The following is a 14,107-nucleotide window of genomic DNA, read 5'->3' as shown; positions in this document are numbered from 1 at the left end:
TAAAATTATTTTCATTGCTACTTCACAACTGTAATTTTGCTACTGTTATGGACTGTAATTAATATAAATATCTGCTATGCTGGATGTATTTCATTGTTACAAATTGAACATAATGAAAGCACAGTGACTCATCACAGAAACAATATGGAATTATATATTTTGAAATATTTATCTCTAATGAAAAATTAATGAAATTTTGTCTCGAAGCATGGTGTAGCATGGGTAACAGTCTTAACATAACAATAGTAAACTACATTGCTACATTTGAAACCGTATGTAAAAAGCCAACATCAGTGCGAAGGTTGAGATAGTTTCTATCTCATCAGATGAGAAATTCTCGGGGAAGTCTTTGCAAGAGCACAATAAAGATCATCTTCCACAACAAGTCTACTCCTGTATTTAGACTTGGTAACTAACAAGCTGGAAAACCCTGTTTCTCAAAGATAGGTTGTTGGACATGGAAGAAGAAGGTACACACAGCCTCAGATAGAACAGGATATGACTGCAAACACTTGATCCAGAATTTTGTAACTGGCATTGTAGAGAAATCAGTTCTTGTTACATCGCTGTTAATAAGTTCTTTAGTTGTAGTTATTGTTTTGTTTAGTTTTTGAGCTTATTATTGCATATCTATCTAGATAGGATAGGCAAGAAAGACAATCCAGAAGAGAAAGGAATTGAACCGATGATTGGGGAGCAGGTGACATGGAACACGGGACAGTGGGAGGTGGGGGGAAAGGAAGCAGGGTGCCAACAAACCCAGGGACAAGGGAACAAATGATATAAAATTGATGGCAAGGAGGGTATAGGATGCCTGGTGGGGCTTGATCAAATGCAATGTAACCAAAAGGAACTACTGAAAGCCAAATGAAGGTCAAAGATGATAATGGGACAAGAGGAAAGGAAAGAAAATAGAGTAGCATTTCTCAACCTGTGGGTCACAACCCTTTTGGGAGTCACCTAAGACCATCAGAAAACATGTGTTTCTGATGGTCTTAGGAACCAAGACACCACTCCTCTATATGTCTCCAGGCAGATCTGCCTACATGCAGATACGCCCACGTACAAGTACCCAGCGTGATGACATCATCATGCTAACCTGATCACATACACCACGTACAAAAGCAGGTAAATGTGACAGGGTTGGCGCCATAATGTACTTATGCAGACCAGTCACACATGTGTAGACAGCAGTTACTGTGTAGAGAGCAGCTCCTGTGTCGAAAGCAGCTACTCTGTTAACAGCAGCTACTATGTTGAAAGCAACAACATTGGAGGTAAAATGACACTTCATGAATTATAATTACTGGGTAAATGTAAAATCATGTACTGTAAAACCATCAACTACTGAAAAAAAAAATCTGCACCATGGGAAATTAAGCTGGATGTTGATCAGTCATTTTATATTTAGCTGTGGTTGATGTGAATACTGCCCTCTTGTGATAGTAACAAATATGTTATAAAAAAACAACACAATAACAAACCCAGGGATAAGGGAAAAACATGGGACCCCAAATGGTAGAGAAGTGGGAGTGGCAGGCCTGGTGGGAAATGATCAAGGGTAAGGTTGCTTAGAGAAGAGGTATACTCTAGCCCAGGTGGCGATGAAGCATGGTAGTAGGGCAGGAGGAAAGTCAAGGGAGATGGAGGAAAGAGCTAGGAGTCAAAGGGCATTCATGGAGGTCTAGACAAAGACATGTACATGCAAATATATATAGGAGGATGGGGAAATAGATCTATGTGTCTATATTTATAGGTCAAGTATTAAGGTGGCGGAAGGACCTTGGGCCTCTACTCAAACACTCCCTCAATGCACGAATACCTTCTTTTATTAAATTGGAACTCTATGATGCTCACTCTCCCGACACAACGGCTGGAGCCAAAGTGTGTGAACAAGTAAATGTGGTGAAGAAAGCTGATGGTGCCCGGCTATCAAAAGAGATAGTGACTGGGGTCTTAAAGGCTTGAAGATAAACAAGCGGCCATCTAGCTCAGAAGCAACAAAGTCCACATGGAAGAACACACCAGCCTGAGTGAGCGAGTGGTCCCAAAGGGATCAGTTACCAGGCATCAAAGAACAAAAATCATATCATTGACTGCACACCTCCATGATAGGATCGCTGAAGACAAATGGGTGCATAAGCAAATGTGGTGAAGAAAGCTGATGGTGCCCGGCTATCAAAAGAGATAGTGTCTGGGGTCTTAAAGGCTTGAAGGTGAACAAGCAGCCATCTAGCTCAGAAGCAAATAAGCCCACATGGAAGAAGCACACCAGCCAGTGCGATCACGAGGTGCCCAAGGGACCAGGTATAAGGCATCATGCAAAAAAAAAAAAAGATGTAAGTGTGTGTATGTATGTGTATATATGTGTATATGTATATATGTATGTATATATATGTATATATATATCATATTAAATGAAGGGGGAAGTGCAGAGTGGAGACCCAAGGCCCAAGTGTCGACCAATGGAGATCCCCTCATAGAGGGGTTTAGGAGAGGAGATGGGTTAATTAGGGTGTGAGGTAGTATCGATGAAGAACACAGCTTTCCCCCGGATCCTGGATGCTTCCTCCCCCCAACTACCATGATCCGAATTCTACCTTGCAGGGCTGGATAGGACAGAGGCTGTACACTGGTGCATATGAGGGTTGGAGGTACAGGGAATCCAGGGTGGATGATACCTTCAGGACCAAGGGTGTGAGGGACGATGCTGGGAGAGTGGAGGGTGAGTGGGTTGGAAAGGGGGAACTGATTACAAGGATCCACATGTGACCTCTTCCCTGGGAGAGGGACAGCAGAGAAGGGGGGAAGGGAGACTCCGGATAGGGCAAGATATGACAAAACAACGATGTATAAATTACCAAGGGCATATGAGGGAGGGGGGAATGGGGAGGGAGGAGGGGAAAAAAAAGAGGACCTGATGCAAGGGGCTTAAGTGGAGAGCAAATGCCTTGAGAATGATTGGGGCAGGGAATGTATGGATGTGCTTTATACAATTGATGTATGTATATGTATGGATTGTGGTAAGAGTTGTATGAGTCCCTAATAAAATGTAAAAGAAGAAAAGAGAAAAAAATGATTAGGGCAAAGACTGTACAGATGTGCTTTATACAATTGATGTATGTATATATATGAACTGTGAAAAGAATTGTTTGAGCCCCAATAAATTGTTAAAATTAAAAAAAAAAAAAGAAAGAAAAATTCAATGTGATTAGCCAAGCAAAGCAAAGACGAAGGTACTCACCCAAATAAAGCATTAAGAGGGTGTTGAAATTGTGTGAACTCAAACTTTTACCATTCTCAGTTTGGGCATGAGCATTTTCTCCATAAGGCTTGCTAACTATCATTGACTTGTTAATCACTTATTATAATAGTAAATAATCATTTATTATTATATCTTGTATAAATATATATACACACAAGATATACGTGTATATTTTATCTATCTATATATGTATATAATTGTATTTGTAATTATAATGTATATGCAAAATTATAATATGTCTGCAAAATTTCTATGTAAGTGTATATATACAAGATATAATTGTATAATGTGTATATTTATACAGTATTTGAATAAATAATTTTTAATCATAAAAAAAACAACACAAAATAATAGTAACAAATACAAAATAATAATAACAATATATAATTGATATATTAAGGAGTTCCAAAGATGGGAGGGGAAAAACAAGGAGCTGATACCAAGGGCTGAAGGAGAAAATGTTTTGGAAATGATGATGGCAACATTTGTACAAACATGCTCGATACAACTGACGTATGGAATGTTATAAGAGTTTAAGATCCCCCAATAAAATGATTTAATAAAAAATATGGCAAAAGGATAAAAAACAGAGAATGGTAAATCACAGGAAACTTTAATGAACTGTATTGACTATACTATGTCATGTATCATCTTTTGTATTATTAAAACTATTGTTATATATTATTTCATTAGCAAACCATCCCATGACAATGGATTGTGTAGAGATGAATGCTAAGAAAAGAAAACATAGTGAGAATTGTTTACAGTATGGTTTTACCTCAGAAATTGAGAAACCACAATGTTATTTGTTGTGAAGTTCTATCAGCCAAAACCTATGAAGCCAAACAAACTAAAACGCCATTTTGACAGCAAGCTTCTGAATTTTGCCAATAAGGATACCAACTATTTTAGAAGCAAAGCTGACGGACTCAAGAAAGGACACTGGTGGCAAGTACCACAAGCGTAACATAGCAGCCATTAAAGCTTCATGTTTGGTGGCAGACAGAATCACCAGAGCTATGAAACCTCACACCATTGCTGAGGATTTACCAGGGGCCAAGGACACTGTTCGAGTTATGAATGGAGATGAATTTGTTACAACATTGAGCACAATTTCCTTAACTAAGGACACTGTCTGCAGAAGAACAGATGACATGTCTGCTGATATTCTTGATCAGGTAATCAAGGAAATTAAACCTGCTCCACTTCCAATATTTAGTATCCAGCTGGACGAATCTACAGACGTTGAAAACTGTTCAGTTACTGGTTTACGTGAGGTATATTAATGATGGCAACTTTAAAGATGCGTTTCTTTTTGCAAACCTCTTGAAACTACAACTACTGCATGTGATGTATTTGACACAGTTGGTTCATTTCTGAAAGAGCATAAGATCTCTTGGGAAAAGGTTTGGTGTTTCAGATGGTGTTGCATCTATGATAGGATGTTTATCTGGACTTCAGCATTTGGTACTGAATGAGTCACCAAAACTCATCAGAACTCACTGTATGATTCAAAAGCATCATAAGTTTTGTCACTTTTGTAAAGGTGAGCACTTTAAAGAGTTGACTGTTTTCACAACTGTGCAACAAGTTGCATGTGCTGAATAATGCTCTGTTATTTCACACTGAAGTGAGATGGTTGTCAAGAAGCATTTTAAAACGTGTCTTTGAGCTTCATGATGAACTCAAAACATTTTTTAATCAGAAAGCAAGACCACAGTTCTAAGCACCTTTCAACAATAAAAGCAAACTGCAGAAAATAGCATGCCATATATACTCAAGTAGTAGCCGACCCGAATATAAGCCAAGGCACCTAATTTTACCACAAAAACTGGACATTGGCAACGGACAACATAAGAAACCAATAGTTGTGTCAGAGAAGCATTCACACAGAAAAGAACATTTACACTGAAGTAGCTCTTAGCTGGAAGAAGCCTCTATATGGGATGGAGCAAGCGAGAAGGAAGTCTTCCAGCAGGGAAAACAGGATGGACAGGGCTAAGCCAAAAACCCGGGGAGGCTAAGGCTTGAAGGGGGGAGGAGAGTGGCATGTGAAGACAGCAGAAAGGGAGATCTTGCAGAACCAATGGTTTTTGATTTTACCCAAAGGGAAGCAGGAGGCCACCAGAATGTTCTAAGCCAGCGGTTCTCAACCTGTGGGTCGTGACTCCTTTGGAGGTCGAACAACCTTTCACAAGGGTCACCCAATTCATAACAGTAGCAAAATTATAGTTATGAAGCAGCAACAAAAATAATGTTATGGTTGGGGGGGTCACAACAACACGAGGAACTGTATTAAAGGGTAGTGACATTAGGAAGATTGAGAACAAGTGTTCTAAGCAGTGAAGTAATGGTCTTCAATGTTTCTTTGAAAGAGAGGACTTTTGTCTGAGAGGTGGACAATGGATGGAAGGAGACGAAGGAGGAAGTAGAGAGCACATTTGAGAGGCACTGCCAGTGGGCCAGCAGGAGAGAATATTTTGTGGAGCCTGAAAGCAATGAGAGCCGATTAAAGTGTAGCTGAGGCAGAATTACAAGACTGATGATGGAAAAAGTGTATGAACGACCAAAGTATAACTAATTTTTATTTATATTTTAATATGAAAAATATTCATAATAGGAAATTTTTTGTAAATCATTCAACTATTTCAGGCACTTGAATTATGTATCCAAAAAATTAGTCCTCCTAGCTGTACTACTCCATGTACCTTTGGGAAAATAAGTCTATTTTCTTATTTAAAAATTAGATATTTTGATTGCCACCAGATATTTTTTAACAATTCTTTGTCACTACTTGTGAAAAATACTAGGGAAGTACAAAACAATGAAACATCCTATCATTCAAACTAGCAAACTACTAAAAAGAAGCAACAATACATACCTTTAAAAGGTAGTCACCAATGCACTGGGAAAAATTAGAATAATACAACAATCGCAGTAGCATTTTGTTAGGGGGCATCCAAAAGAGGGGAAAAGTGAACCCCTTTTGTTTTATGTACTTTATTTAAAGACAATATGTTACATATAATGGAAATGTTATAGTAAGTGCTTTTTAAAAGTTGTTTTTATATGTTCGCTAAATATTGTTGATACTTATCTAGTTGTATTTCTAAGTGTCCAGGATAAAAATTGCCTTGACCTTTTGGTATATTGTTTTGAATTTAGTTATCAGCAGTGAACTTTAAGGGTGTGTTTTTTTACCCGCGTTATCAAATACCTCCTTTCTCCAGCTTTACAATAAAAAGTCACAATTTTCAATTCTACTACCCACAAGAATAAATATGACTCTACTTTCACATACAGCGTGAACAGCAAGGTCACGTTTTAAAAGCCACATGGAGATTAGATTGGCATAATGAATGCATGTTTATTATATTCAATTGAATGGAGGAGAAATATATATATATCGTATATGCATATTACTGGGTACTTTAGGGAAGCTGCTCTTTTAGATAGGAACTGCTGCGGCTGGCTGGGTTTGCAAAGTAGAGCAAGGTTATTAAGCACAATCTAGTAAGACATTCCACTTCACCCAGATCATAAATGAAATCAGCTGTCGGCTGCTCATGCCTGTGACGGGGAAGGTGAAAACCACCTCTCGCTTCACAAATCTACTGATAGAAAGGAGATGCATACAAAGCGGCCATTTCTAAGCATGCACTTTCAAATCATCCTACGTGAGGGGGGGGGAGGAGAGAGAGAGGAGAAACTGGCTGCCTAACAGCCTGGCTAACAGAGAACTGTGCCTTGGCTTGGGTCAGCTCAATGTTATTTCTTGGGGCTCCGCTCCCAGCAGGCAGGCGTCCACGCTGAGAGTGAAGTGCAGCTGAACCATCTGGGCAGCCTCGCTGGACTCTGGCAGGCCCAGTTCTACGCTTGCGCCCTGTTCGTTTGCAGAACGTATGCTAAAATGTGGCTGCCTAAACGGGTGAGGGTATTGTTGCCAAGGGGATATGAATATAACCAAATGACCGATGCACCCTGGAGACCTTTGGTTTTATCCTCTCAGAAGCGCCCGTTTTCTTCTGTTCAGGAAAAACAAAATGGAAGCACTTCCTCAGAAGATTCAGAAGTCAACAATCTTGGAACCTGGACGTAGACCCTGGCTCTACATCTGGGGTACCAAGTGAAGGAGATATCTCAACAATGGTGGGCAGTTGGGTAAGCCTGGGATGCAAACCAGTAGGTCAGGAGTTCAAATCCACCAGCTGCTCCTGGGCCGAAAGACGAGGCCATGTGCTCTCCTGAAAATGTGCAGTCTCTGAAACGCTGTGTAGGGTTACTATGGATCCAAATTGACTTTGTGGCCGTGGTTTTTCTGTATCTCAGTACGTTCACATTCAGCCTGAGACTCTTGTGTTAGCCCTCTAAAAATTGGAGTCTATAAACCTTTAAATAGCACATGCAGACCGAAGTGTGGGGCAAACAAACAAACAGGCTAAGTGAACTTGTCATCGGAGAGATATTTGAAGCAAAAGATGGAAGTCTACTGACATCTGTGGTGGCTTATAACTGATTTCCTGCTTGGACAGAGTCCAGCCTAACATCTGTTTTGATTGGTTGATTCTTGTCTTCGTTACCTAGGGTGGCTGTATCAAACCGCCAAACGGGAGTGACTTTAAAGAGACAGATTTCTTTTTTTTATTCTTCCACGTATGGAGGTCTGATGTCCAAATTCAGTCGGACCGTGTTCTCCTGAAAGATCCTCTTTGGCCTTCCTCAGCTTCCAGCCGTTGCGGAATTCCTTAGCTAGTGGCTGCTCCCGAAAGACGCAGGCTCGGATGGTTTGCCCCTGGGTCTTCCTGTGCCAGTAAACCGTTGTCCTTAACTTGTCGTTGTTAGTCACCACTGTGGAGTCAGTGCAAGTCCTGACTTAGTACAAGCACATGCACAACAGAATACAACCTTGTCTGGGCCTGTCCTCTGTGCCGCTCCATGATGGGTATTCAATATGCTGCATTTCACCATTAGCTCCCGTTTCCAAGTGTGTACAAGTCCTCAGAGGCAGGGAGAGCCCACACCACGAACATTTATATGTATATGTAACGGCTTCAAAAAGTTCATGGAAAATGGAATTTAAAGATCATTTAATTTTCCCACGACTTCTAAAAATCCGTGGTGCGTATGTGTGCATGTGCATTCCTAGTGATTCTGTGAGTTAGGCATTGGGTTTCTGACCACAAAGTTGATAGTTCAAACCCATCAGCCAGACGTCGGGAGAAAGATGAGACTGTTCCACTTAAGATTCAAAGGCTCAGAAACTCTATATAGGCTTGTTATAAGTCAGAATCAAGATGGCAGCGAGGGGGGGGGGGGGAGAGAGAGAGAGAGAGAGAGAGAGAGAGAAAGAAAAGGAACAGGGTTGTATTGAGTCAGAGAAGTTCTGGCCTTCCAGGTGACCATGAATCTGAATCAATTCACTCACCGTGAGTTTCATTGATCTGTTGTCCCTCGTACCATGTCTTGCATGTTGAGTAACATCTTACTGGCTGATAAGTTATGAGCAAGCGTGGCTTTGCTCCATATGAATATTCAATCGTCTCTGCTCTAAGTGAAGTACCTGAGAGTCCTACGAAAAGCCTGCCCCTTTTGTCCCATTCTTTAATTGCCCACTTTTTCCTGAAAGGGCAAGTCTCAGCCCGAGCCTCAGCAGACTCTCCAGTGTGTGGGTCTGTGGTCCTCCATGGTCAGCCACAATCCATGTGGGAAAGCCATGGGAGGCAGCAGGGCTGTTGACTCATGGTCCCCAGCAGGATGACGCTTATTTCCGGGCAGAGAATCGGGCGGGTGATCAGTCTTTGCTTAAATATTTTCAGGGAAAGAAAGAGGACGGATGTCCTTGTGCAAGAAGCTATTTTAGTTGTTAATAAATCTTTTATACAGGAAGTTCTTTTTCATGTTCAATCAAAATCTTTCTGACATAAAGATATTAGAAGACACATCCATTCATGGCGGTTACATAAAATGGTGCAGCTGTTGTGGGAAGCAGTTTGGTTGTTCTTCAAATAGCTAAATATCCACGTTACCATATGACGCAGCAATTAGACAGATCTGTGTACACTGACATTTGTGGCAGCCTTGCTTACAACAGCCCAAAGGTGCAATCCCCTCAAATGCTCATCCACGGAGGGATGGGGACAGGAAACCTAGTACCGGCAGACAACCGAGTGTTATTCAGCTTGCAGAAGAAATGAAGTCACGACATACAAGCCCTGCAAGGAGGCACCCTGAACACATCATGCTGAGTTACGTAAGGCACAACACACAAAAGGACCAACCAATCCTGGTTGCCAACTATTCAGAGCAGGAAAATTCCATGCTGACAAAAGAAGAATGGTGGCTACGTGGGCTGGGGGCAGAAAAGATGGAGAGCGAAAAAAACACAGGGAGAGTAAAAGAAATTCTCTGCCACAAATTAAATCCGCTTTATCTGATGCTCATACAGATGGATTCGAGGGAGAACTCTAGGTTTAACAACCTTTTATTAAAATGAACATGTTACTAGAAATCCCACTCAGAGTCCTCAGGACCTCGAGAAAGAGATGGGCTTAGCATCTTGCTGTGGAAGGGTTTTCGGTTCACAAAGGCAGAGCAGGGAGGTGCCAAGGGACCATCTTTCCTCCCTGCAGTCTCGTCTTTCACATTGTGCTGTGTGTGTGGCTTGGGGAGGCTCTGTGGTGATAAGATGGCTCTGTTCAGCTGGTTCTGGATACATCAGAGATTAGGTGCAGATCCCTGTGACAAGGACAAAGTCTGTGCACGCTGCCCATTCCTCTACCTGCCTGCATTGGAACTAACAACACTCCATCCCACTGTCATCTCTGAAATAGACAGGAATGATATGAACTATTTACACAAAATTTTCTGTGTGAAATCTGTGGAAACCAGACCACCCTTCCTATGGTCTGCTGCCAGATCCTGAAATAGCTCTGGAGGTCAGGACCTTCTCACTATGGTATTGTTTTCCCGTCTACGTTCATAGGCCTGGGGCGGGATGGGGGAAGAACATCATGTGCACCCTGCTTTATGGTAGCCCATCTTGACCCACTCCCACATCTGTCCACCCATGTAAATCTGTTATGAGGGGAGGGGAAGGAAGGTCAACCAGGACAAGCTGTTGATCGACAAGGCCACTGCCCCCCAAACTGTACTATCAGTGGCTGCAAGCCTTCCTGGGGCGTCTCCAAAGACCTTTTCCAAATGCTTGCCAATAGAGAAAATTCCACTGCATTCCCTCCCAAGTCCAGATTTCCACAGTGGATTTTGACAGTCCTGCTTCTTTCTCATATGCAATGAATTTTACTTCCTCCAGTTCCCTGCTGTCCAAACACTCCCCACCCACAAACAACCAAGCAAGCCAAACCCAAGCAACCCGTCAAATGGCTGATCAATCTATATCTTAGAATTCGAACAGGAAGGTATAGCCCTTCAATGAGCACTACTTTGGAATAATGGGACCTTAGAAAGAATCCAGCCCCCAAACTCATTTGGTAATCTGGAAAGCAGAGATGCAGGGAGGTACAGGGCAACCAGTGAGAGGGCCAAAGTGAACAACTGATATGAATGCTTTGTGTAGGAGGATGCTCGGGAAGATGTGCCTCATTCAATAGATCAATGACCAAGGAAAGCCACTGTGATGTGACTTTGAAACAAGGAATTAAAACTCTCTGATAAATAAGAATGATGAAGATGAAGAGAATTGCCACCCGCGAAGGCTCACTGTGCGAAGTTACATCTATTGAAACCCCAAGGATTATAAATCATGAGAACACGCTCCCCCCACCCCTTTCTCGGGGCAGAAAGCACAGAGATAGCGGTTATAGTCGAGACAAACTTCTGACCTTTTGGTCTGTCAAGTTTTACTGCCATGATTTAAGCACAATGGAGCTTGTGAAAGCCGTTATCTGCATTTCTCATTGTTATAAATTACATTCAGAATGTTCCACTGCATTATAAAAAGAAATGGAGAAAGCTACCAGAGGCGCATACTGAGTCTCGTTTGGGCCCAGCGATCATTTAACAATGGGTGAAATTTCACTCTCCCTCCAACTACAGGCAGCCTTGCTATTGTGCCCCATTGCCTCCTGCCCTCCCTGTGTTCAGTGGGCTTCCCGACAGTGACAACCAAGCATGGCATGTTGAGATCCGGGGCACAGAGCGCATGTGATTTTGCAGAGGCAGGATGTTGGGGGAGATGCCTGTTGGTCGGTGCTACTCTCTTTAGAACGCCAGCGAGAAAGCTTATGTGCCAACAATACTTTTCAAACACTCTACTCACTAAAAAAGGCATGCCTAGCTCCTGACACGATGGCGAAGACAAAGCGGGTGCGTGAGCAAATGTGGTGAAGAAAGCTAATGGTGCCCGGCTATCAAAAGATATAGCCTCTGGGGTCTTAAAGGTTTGAAGATAAACAAGCGGCCATTTAAATGAGAAGCACACCAACCTGTGTGATCACGAGGGGTCAATAGGATCAGGTATCAGGCATGAAAGAACAAAAAATTCAATATCATTGTGAATGAGGGGGAGTACGGAGTAGAGACCCAAAGCCCATCTGTAGGCAAATGGACATCCTCTTACAGAAAGGTCTCAGGGAGGAGACAAGCCAGTCATGGTACAATATAGCACTGATAAAACATACAACTTTCCTCTAGTTCTTTAATTCTTCCTCCCCATCCACTATCATGATCCCAATTCTACCCTACAAATCCAGCTAGACCAGAGCATGTACACTCATACAGATAAGACCTGGAAACACAGGGAATCCAGGACAGAAAAACCCCTCAGGACCGATAATGAGAGTAGTGATACCAGGAGGGTAAAGGAAAGGTGGGGGGCACAAGGGGGGACTGATCACAAGGATCTACATATAACCCCCTACCTGGGGGACAGACAATAGAAAAGTAGGTGAAGGGAGGCATCGGTCAGTGTAAGACATGACAACATAATAATAATTTATAAATTATCAAGGATTCATGAATGAGGGAGGGTGAAGGGTAGGAATGAGAAACTGATACCAAGGGCGCAAATAGAAAGAAATGTTTTGAGAATGATGATGGTAACAAATGTGCAAATGTGCTTGACACAGTGGATGGATGTATGGATTGTGATGAGTTATACGAGCCCCCAATAAAATGATTTTTTTAAAAAAATGCATACTTAGCAACTCAATGATAGTGCATTTCTTTGCGACTATAAGGTACACAGGTGTGAACTTGGGTGCAGTGGGGGATGGTGGTCCACAAGAGGGAGAAGGGAAACCAAGGAGTGAGGGATAAACTATTGCAGCATTTGATTGGTGGTTTACATGTTGAATGCAAAGTTGATGATCTGAAATGTAAGCCTGTACCTAATTCACAATTTGAAAGGGAAAAAAAGCGAAAGCAAATTACACTAAACTCTTTCATTTTTCAACAATGGTTTGAAAACACCCTTGAACTTAAGACAGCTACATAAAAATGCTCCTTTACCTTGATGATCCGAGACATGGCTGTGTGGTGAAAGGTCACTCCTTTCAGAGATGGAGCTCATTTGCCAGTGTTAGCGCATGTTCTGGGGCAGCGTCGGCTCAGACCACAGGGACAGTCTTTTGTAAAGGGCTGAGTCGAACAGACACAGTGGCAACCAAGAGCAACGAGCGTGGAAACCCTCTGTCTGTATCATCACATGCGATCTGCACACCTTCCCGGGGCTGGCTCTGCTCTGGGAAGTGTGAATGGGGTGTGTGTAGGGTCTCCCTTGAGTTGGGGCGACTTGATATCAGCTAGCAACTACCACCAGGGGTAATTAAAATCCCCACTTTCCCCACCCACCTTTCTTACAGGGCCTTCTAAATGAACGCATCAGTCCTGGAAAATCACATCTCTGCCCATTACTCCAAATCGGTAAATCTGACTGATCTGACTTTATGTTAAACTCTCTTACTCACCTTTTGCCAGCAGCAGCATGTCACAGATAAGATAGCATTTTGGAACCAGGGCACACAGGTTCAGGTTTAACGTTGGAATTTCCGAGGGATCTCTGCCAAGTGACTTCGTCTGTAAAATGAAAGCGATGGATTAGACAAATGATAAGGTCTCTTCTGCTTCGTGATTTTTTTTTCCTGGTCCCAAATAGTCAAGAAAAGAGCAAGAGAAAGGAAGGACTGGTCTTAAAGGGCCAGCATATGGCTAGTTCATCTCAGGAGGGTTTACACTCAGCCACATCAGAGAAATGAAGCCCTGCCTGCTGGGATCCTCTTAAACTGGCCTGGAAATGCTCACTTCCTTACTGGGACAGTCTCATGTCATACCACAGAGTAAGCTCACTGAAGAGCCAACCTTGGATTAGTCATCGTGCTAGAAGCCCAAGATTGGCTCGCAAATCAATTACAAAGTGAATCCCTGTACAGAACTTCTTCTAAGATTATTTTCTGGTCTAACCCACAAATTCTTATCGCCATTAGTCATTCTTTCTAAGCCATCATTTAACCAGGCTTCAAAATAAAGATAAAAGGCGAACTCGCCTACTGTTATTGCATACTGTACTACGGGGTACGATTTAGCTAAAGGCAATTTTTCTAATCATTTAGCACTCCAGTAAATTGTGCTCATGCATATTTATATATACACGCTCAGTCGTTTTACACTAAGGAGTCCATACCTAGCCTCTTCCCCTGGTGTGTGTCTCATGAAATCAATTTCCACATTAGCTGTATTTCCGGCAACCCAGCCCAAAATAGAAAAGCTCCTTTGCAGAAAACGAAGACAGTGTAAGGCAGGCAGTATCTTAGAGGATGTCAGAATCATCGCCATCCGGGGACGCCCAGGAGAGACCTTGCATTTCTATCAGCGGCCCTGGGTCCT

The 14,107-nt window shown here is 42.3% G+C and overlaps 1 long non-coding RNA gene across 1 annotated transcript in view; it reads right to left on the bottom strand.

Moving 5' to 3' along the window:
- The window catches only part of LOC142454455 (uncharacterized), a 66,556-nt gene extending 53,137 nt beyond the window's left edge, over window positions 1-13,419 (bottom strand). The window contains exon 1 of the long non-coding RNA XR_012785698.1: window positions 13,192-13,419. This is a non-coding gene — a long non-coding RNA (uncharacterized LOC142454455). The remainder of the gene's footprint in view (window positions 1-13,191) is intronic.
- Between the last annotated feature and the right edge of the window lie 688 nt (window positions 13,420-14,107).

This window comes from Tenrec ecaudatus, chromosome 8 (genome assembly GCF_050624435.1).
Source record: "Tenrec ecaudatus isolate mTenEca1 chromosome 8, mTenEca1.hap1, whole genome shotgun sequence".
NCBI classification, from domain to species: Eukaryota; Metazoa; Chordata; class Mammalia; order Afrosoricida; family Tenrecidae; genus Tenrec; species Tenrec ecaudatus.
The sequence above is the reverse complement of the archived record's forward strand: the minus strand, read 5'-3'. Positions and strand labels throughout refer to the sequence as shown.